This window comes from Arachis duranensis, chromosome 9 (genome assembly GCF_000817695.3).
Source record: "Arachis duranensis cultivar V14167 chromosome 9, aradu.V14167.gnm2.J7QH, whole genome shotgun sequence".
In the NCBI taxonomy this organism is placed as follows: domain Eukaryota; kingdom Viridiplantae; phylum Streptophyta; class Magnoliopsida; order Fabales; family Fabaceae; genus Arachis; species Arachis duranensis.
The window spans coordinates 59,301,943-59,309,167 of NC_029780.3; positions in this window are offsets into that span (position 1 = coordinate 59,301,943).

Genomic DNA, 7,225 nt, shown 5'->3' on the forward strand with positions numbered 1-7,225 from the left:
CTCTTTCTAAAGCATAGAAGTACTCATTTTCGGCTACAGTCTCAATAACATCTAGGGCCTCTTCAATAGTTTTCTTCTTGTTGAGTGAAACCCTTGAAGAATGGTCCACAGCTTTCTTTGCTTCGCATGATAGCCCTTCATAGAAGATGTGTAGTTGAACCCATTCGTTGAACATATCCGGAGGGCACTTCCTTGTCAAGTCTTTGAACCTCTCCCAGGCCTCATAAAGTGTTTCACTATCTTGCTGCCTGAAGGTCTGCACCTCGGTTCTCAACCTATTGACTCTCTGTGGAGGGTAGAATCTTGCTAGAAATTTATTCACAACCTCCTCCCAAGTGGTCAAGCTCTCCTTGGGGAATGACTCCAAGCACTTTGCTGCCTTATCTCTAAGTAAGAAAGGGAACAAGAGTAGCTTGTAGGTGTCAGGGTGTAGACCGCCGGATTTTATAGTGTCACATATCCTCAAGAATGTAGTGAGATGTTGGTTTGGGTCCTCTTGGGCACCCCTTCCATATGAACAATTATTCTGAACAAGTGTGATGAGTTGAGGTTTCAACTCAAAGTTGTTAGCATGGATTGTTGGCTTCAGAATGTTGCTACCACAGTTTCCTAGATTTGGGTTGATGTAGGAGCCTAAGACTCTCCTCTCTTGCCCAACAAGATTGCCAGCTTCCTCTCCAACAGGGTTATGCACCTCTTTCTTCATAGTAGTTCTCAATTCTTCCTCCACTACTTCCTCTCCAACTATGCCTCTGCCTTTTCCTTCCCTCCTTAATCTAAGTAAGGTCCTCTCAGGTTCACTATCGAAGGAGGATGAAGTTTTTCCCCTTCTACCTGTCATACACTTAACAAATAGCCAGCAGAGGACAAGTGAAGTGAAAACTCTTGTTGAGGTTAGTGGTTAGCTTGGTTGATGCAATTGATCAAACAATTAATATGGCAGTAAGAATACTGGAAATATAAACAGTGAGTAACAAAAATGACTAAAGCAAAAACAAAACAAAATAAGAAAGAAGGGAAAAGAAATTGAAAAGAAAATAACAAGGTAATTAAAATGCTTAATCTAGCTCCCCAATCAATTTAGTAATTGTCAAATTCAAATCAATTCCTGGCAATGACGCCATAAAACTTGATGCCCGGAATTCACCCCCCATATAAAAATGATGAATCCGTTCTTTTGGCAAGCGCACCAAAATTATCGTCAAGTAATAACCCACAGTGGAGTGGGATCGTATCGACAGAGATTGGTAGATTTGAACAATTTTAATCAATTAGTGAATTAATCAAGCTGAGAATATAGAGTATGATTACAGAATTATAAATGAGCAGGAAGATAAATGACTCAAAAGTAAAGAGAAGTAGTAAAGTGCATAAAAGGAAATAATAGTAATGTAAAGTGCAGAATTATAAATGACTTAATTGTAAATAGGAATGGGGATTAACAGAATTGTAAAGAAAGCTATAAAGAACGTGGAAGATAAGAATAGGGGAATTCATTGATATTGGGAGATATTGTTCTCTTTGGATTAAATCCAGCTCATCTCATCTTCAATCATGCAACTCATTGACCTCTTGGCAATCATGATTGATTGAGCCCCAATCCCTTGGTGACTCAATCTCTCAAATCTTGATAATCAGCCAATTCCTCGGTCCAATTGCTAATGAAGAGAGATATACTTGGTTCCTGATTATACCACACATCCTTGTAGATCCAGAATAGAGGGTGGATTATATGTCACCATATCCAATCACCAAAACCCAGATCTACTCATATGTGAGAAGGGATTTCAAGCATGGTTCCTTGTTTCCTTTTCCAAGGTTCCCATGAAACCCATTTTGCATTCAACCTCTTTCCTAAGATGATTGAACACTAGCATTAAAATAAAATTCCTTCTAGCAAATCAAAGAGAAGATGAAGAGAAGAAGAAATTCACTAGGGATTTCAGCTTCCAAGGAAAGAGTTTGAGCCTTGAATTGAATAGAAGCACTCTCTGGCTTGGCTCAAAGACTCTGATGGCAATCTTCTTGTCATGCCATATCTTGGTTCTCTCCTTATAGAGCTTGGCATTCTCATAGGCGGAATATCTGAATTCATCAAGCTCATGCAACCGAAGCATTCTCTTAATTCCTGCAGCCTGAGCATCAAAGTTTAGATACTTTATTGCCTAGAAAGCTTTATGCTCCAACTCAACTAGCAAGTGACAGGCTTTGCCATACACCAACTGATAAGGGGACATGCCAATATGAGTCTTGTAAGCTGTCTAGTATACCCAAAGAGCATCATCAAGCTTCCTAGACCAATCCTTCCTTGAGACACTGACGGTCTTTTCTAGAATCCTCTTGAGTTCCCTGTTGGAAACCTCAACCTGTCTACTTTTCTGAGGGTGATAAGGGTTTGCCACTTTATGACGGACTCCATACCTCTCCAGGAGTGAGTCCAACTATTTGTTATAGAAGTGGCTTCCACCATCATTAATGAGTGTCCTTGGGACACCAAGCCGGCTGAAAACATATCTCTGAAGAAAGCTCATAACCACTTTGGCATCATTGGTGGGTAGAGCCACAGCTTCCACCCACTTAGACACATAATCTACTGCCACTAAAATATAGTTGTTGGAATGTGAGGGCGGAAAAGGTCACATGAAATCAATACCCTATACATCGAACAACTCTATCTCAAGAATCCCCTGCTGTGGCATTTCATGGTTTACAGGGAGTTTCTTAGCTCTTTCACATCTGTCACAATTCTTCACAAATGCTTTGGAATTCCGGAAGAGAGTCGGCCAGTAAAAACCACTCTGAAGGACCTTTGTAGCTGTCCTTTCACCACCAAAGTGGCCACCATAATCAGAGCCATGACAGTGCCAAAGAATCTGTTGTATTTCTTCATCTGGGACACATCTTCAGATTATACCATCTGAACATCTTCTAAAAAGATATGGCTTTTCCCAAATGTAGTACTTTGCATCAGTTAGTATCTTCTTCACTTGTTGTCTACTATACTCTTTTGGAATGAAATTCATGGCTTTATAATTTGCAATGTCTGCAAACCATGGAGCCTACTGAATGAGGAACAGTTGCTCTTCCAAAAATGTCTCAGTCACAGCTGTGGATGATTGCACTCCTTCTTCAGGTTCAATTCTAGAAAGATGGTCAGCTACTTGATTTTCTAACCCTTTCCTGTCTTTTATCTCAATATCAACTCTTGAAGGAGTAACACCCATCTGATTAATCCTAGTTTAGAATCTTGTTTGGTTAGAAGGTACTTCAAAGCAGCATGATCAGTATAAACAATAATCTTAGAACCAATTAAATAGGACCTAAACTTATCAACAACATACACAATAGCTAATAATTCTTTTTCTGTAGTTGTGTAATTCTTTTGAGCATCATTTAACACACGGCTAGCATAGTAAATGACATGTATAAGCTTGCCATGCCTCTGTCCTAAAACATCTCCTATACCAAAATCACTAGCATCACACATCAATTCAAATGGCAAATCCCAGTCAAGGGGAGCTATAATGGGAGCGGAGGTAAGGTTTTCTTTCAGGGTTTCAAAAGCATGCAGGCATTCAGCATCAAACACAAAAGGAACATCAGCAACTAATAGGTTGCTCAATGGTTTAGCAATTTTTGAAAAAATCTTTATAAATCTTCTATAAAAACTTGCATCACCCAAGAAACTCCTGACTGCCTTAACATTAGATGGTGGTGGTAATTTTTCAATTACCTCAACCTTTGATCTATCAATCTCAATCCCCTTGCTTGAAATCCGGTGTCCAAGAACAATACCTTCTGTAACCATAAAATGATATTTTTCCCAGTTTAAAACAAGGTTTGATTCTTGACACCATTTCAAGACCAAAGATAGATGGTTAAGACAGGATTCAAAAGAATTACCAAAAAACAGAAAAGTCATCCATGAATACCTCAATGAACTTTTCAACAATATCAGAAAAAATGGAGAGCATACACCTTTGAAAAGTTGTTGGAGCATTACAAAGTCCAAATGGCATCCTCCTGTAAGCAAATACTCCAAAAGGTCATGTGAATGCTGTCTTCTCTTGATCTTGAGGGTCCACTGCAATTTGGTTACATCCAGAATATCCATCTAGAAAATAATAAAAAGCATGACTAGCTAACCTCTCAAGCATCTAATCAATGAAAAGCAAGGGGAAGTGATCCTTACTTGTAGTGGTATTGAGGCTCTTGTAGTCTATGCACATTCTCCATCCTGTCACTGTTCTTGTAGGAATAAGCTCATTCTTTTCATTCTTGATCACTGTCATCCCTCCTTTCTTGGGAACTACCTGCACAGGACTCACCCAAGGACTGTCAGAAATAGGATATATAATGCCAGCTTTCCATAGTTTCATTACCTCTTTTTGGACCACCTCTTTCATAGTTGGATTGAGTCTCCTCTATGGTTGCACAACTGGTTTAGCATCATTTTCAAAAAGGATCTTATGGAGACACCTGGTTGGACTAATCCCCTTTAAATCACCAATGGTCCACCCAAGAGCTGTTTTATGGCTCCTGAGCACTGTAATAAGTGCCTCGTCCTCACCAGGCTTCAAGGAAGAGCTAATAATCACTGGATATGAATGATTTTCACCCAATAACATATATTTCAAAGAAGGAGGTAAGGGTTTGAGCTCAAGCTTGGGAGCTTCCTCCTCCCTTTTAGGCGTGTATACCAGTGCTTTCTGGGGTGGTGAATCATCAATTTTAACTAATTCATATTCAGAAAGATGATCTAGAATATCATCAAGTACCTCAACTTCCAGCACCTCTTAAACGAGTGGTTCAACAACATCAACTCTCATACACCCTTCAAAATCATTAGGGTGTTTGAGGGCTTCAAATACATTAAGGAGCACCTATTCTTCATTGACCCTTAGGGTTAATTCACCCTTTTGCACATCAATCAAAGCTCTACCTGTAGCTAAAAAGGGTCTACCAAGAATAATAGAAGACTTTGCATCCTCTTCCATATCCAATATAACAAAATCAGCAGAAAAAATAAATGGCCCTACTTTCACAAGTAAATCCTCAACAACACCCATAGGAAATTTAATAGAAAGATCAGCAAGTTGAAGGGAAATACGATTGGGTTTTACCTTCTCAATTTAGAGCTTTTTCTCACTGAAAGTGGCATGAGATTGATGCTAGCTCCAAGATCACATAAAGCTCTCTGAATAGTGACATCTCCAACGGTGCAAGGAATTACAAAGCTCCCTGGATCCTGCATCTTCTTAGGAAGGTTATGTTGAATAATAGCATTGCATTCCTTAGTAAGCACCACTGTCTCTTGTTCCTTCCAATTCCTCTTGTTAGTCAACAATTCTTTCATGAATTTAGCATAGAGAGGCACTTGCTCAAGAGCCTCTGATGCACCATTATTTCGTGGTACATCTTGTACTTAATTTATGGGATTTTACTACCCTTTTATCCACATTTATTTAATGAAATAGCATGGTTTTATGATTGTCTCCTACTTTATGCTTAAGTGTGAAAACATGTTTTTTAGGCTCTTAATTGCTAATTTTGATTCACCTTTGATTCCACTAGATGCCTTGATATGTTTGCTAGTGAATTCAGATTGGAAAGCCTAGGAATGAATCAAAGGGATGGAGAGGAAAAGCATACAAGTGGAGGACTCATGAAGGAAAAAGGATTTGGGATATTGATATCGACGCGCACGCGCAGAAGACGCGTACGCGTGGAAAGTAATGTCGCAAGGCAAGACATACGCGTACATGGCGCATACGCGTCGATGCTCGCACGTGACTCACTTAAAGGAAAAATGATGAGGACGAATTTTGGGCTTCCCAGCCCCAAATCCAAATCATCCCTGATGCTATTTAACCCAAGAATTGAAGGGGAATCATAAGCTTCCATCACATTAGTTTTAGTTAGTTTTAGTTTTGGAGGGAAAGTTAGTTTTTAGAGAGAGAAGCTCTCTCTTCTCTCTACAATTATGTTATAGGTAGATTAGGAATTCTTTGATCTAGGTTAATCTCATGCTTTGATTTACCTTTCCTTTCGTAATTCTTATTCTTCTACATCTCCTCTTTCTAGTTTAGCATTTAATTCTTGTAATTCTCTACTTTTATGTTGATGCACTCTTGTTCTTCTTGATGCACTCTTGTTCTTCTATTTCTCTTTAATGAAATTCGTGTTTTGATTTCTCTTATTGTTGATTGCCTTGTGATTGTTAATTTCCTTGCAATTAGTAGTTATTAGATTTCATTCTTGTTGTCATTCTACTATGCTTTCTTTTTATGCCTTCCAAGTGTTTGATGAAATGTTTGGAAGGATGTTATAGTAGAATTTTGTGTTCTTGGCTTGAGAAGGTAACTTAGGAACTCTTGAGTTACTAATGTCCATGTGATTGATGATTGGTAGCCAGTGACCCTAGTTCTCACTAATTCAATTAGTGGATAGCTAGGACTTATGGACTTGGATTGATATAGCTCATTTGACTTTCCTTTACTAGTTAGAGGATGTATTAATGGGATTGATCCTTGCAATTATCATGTTGTATTTAGTGATAAGGATAGAGATTCTTGACCACCAACCCTTGCCAAGACCTTTTTAGCTATTAGTTTAGTTCTTTGCCATTTATCTTCCATGTCTCTTATCAAAACCCCAAAATATACATGTCCATAACCAATAACAAGAACACTACCCTGCAATTCCTTTGAGAGACAACCCGATGTTTAAATACTTTTGTTATTAGGATTATTAGGAGTTTGTACTTGTGACAAATGAATTTTTCTATGAAAGGATTATTATTGTTGGTTTAGAAACTATACTTGCAATGAGAATCTATTTGTGAAATTCTATACCACATAGAAATCAAATCATTAAAATGGCGCCGATGCCAGGGAATTGTAAATGCGCGTTTGTTATTGGTTATTGTATATATATGAATATTGTGAATATGTTTGCCTTTTGTTATTTTGTTAATTCGTGCTAGTTTTAGGAATTGGTTCTTCTTGATTCTTATTAGTTTTTGTTTTCATTTGCTCTTGCTATCATGAATTCTCATCAATTTGGCTATGAGTGTGGTTTCAATTATGATGTAGGAAATAGAGATTATAATGAAGATATACATCAAGGATGGAACAATCAAGGTTGGGAGGAGCCACAAGCTTATAGACAACCTTCTTGGCAACAACCTCCTCCGGTCTCATATAGGTATACCTCCAATCCAAAT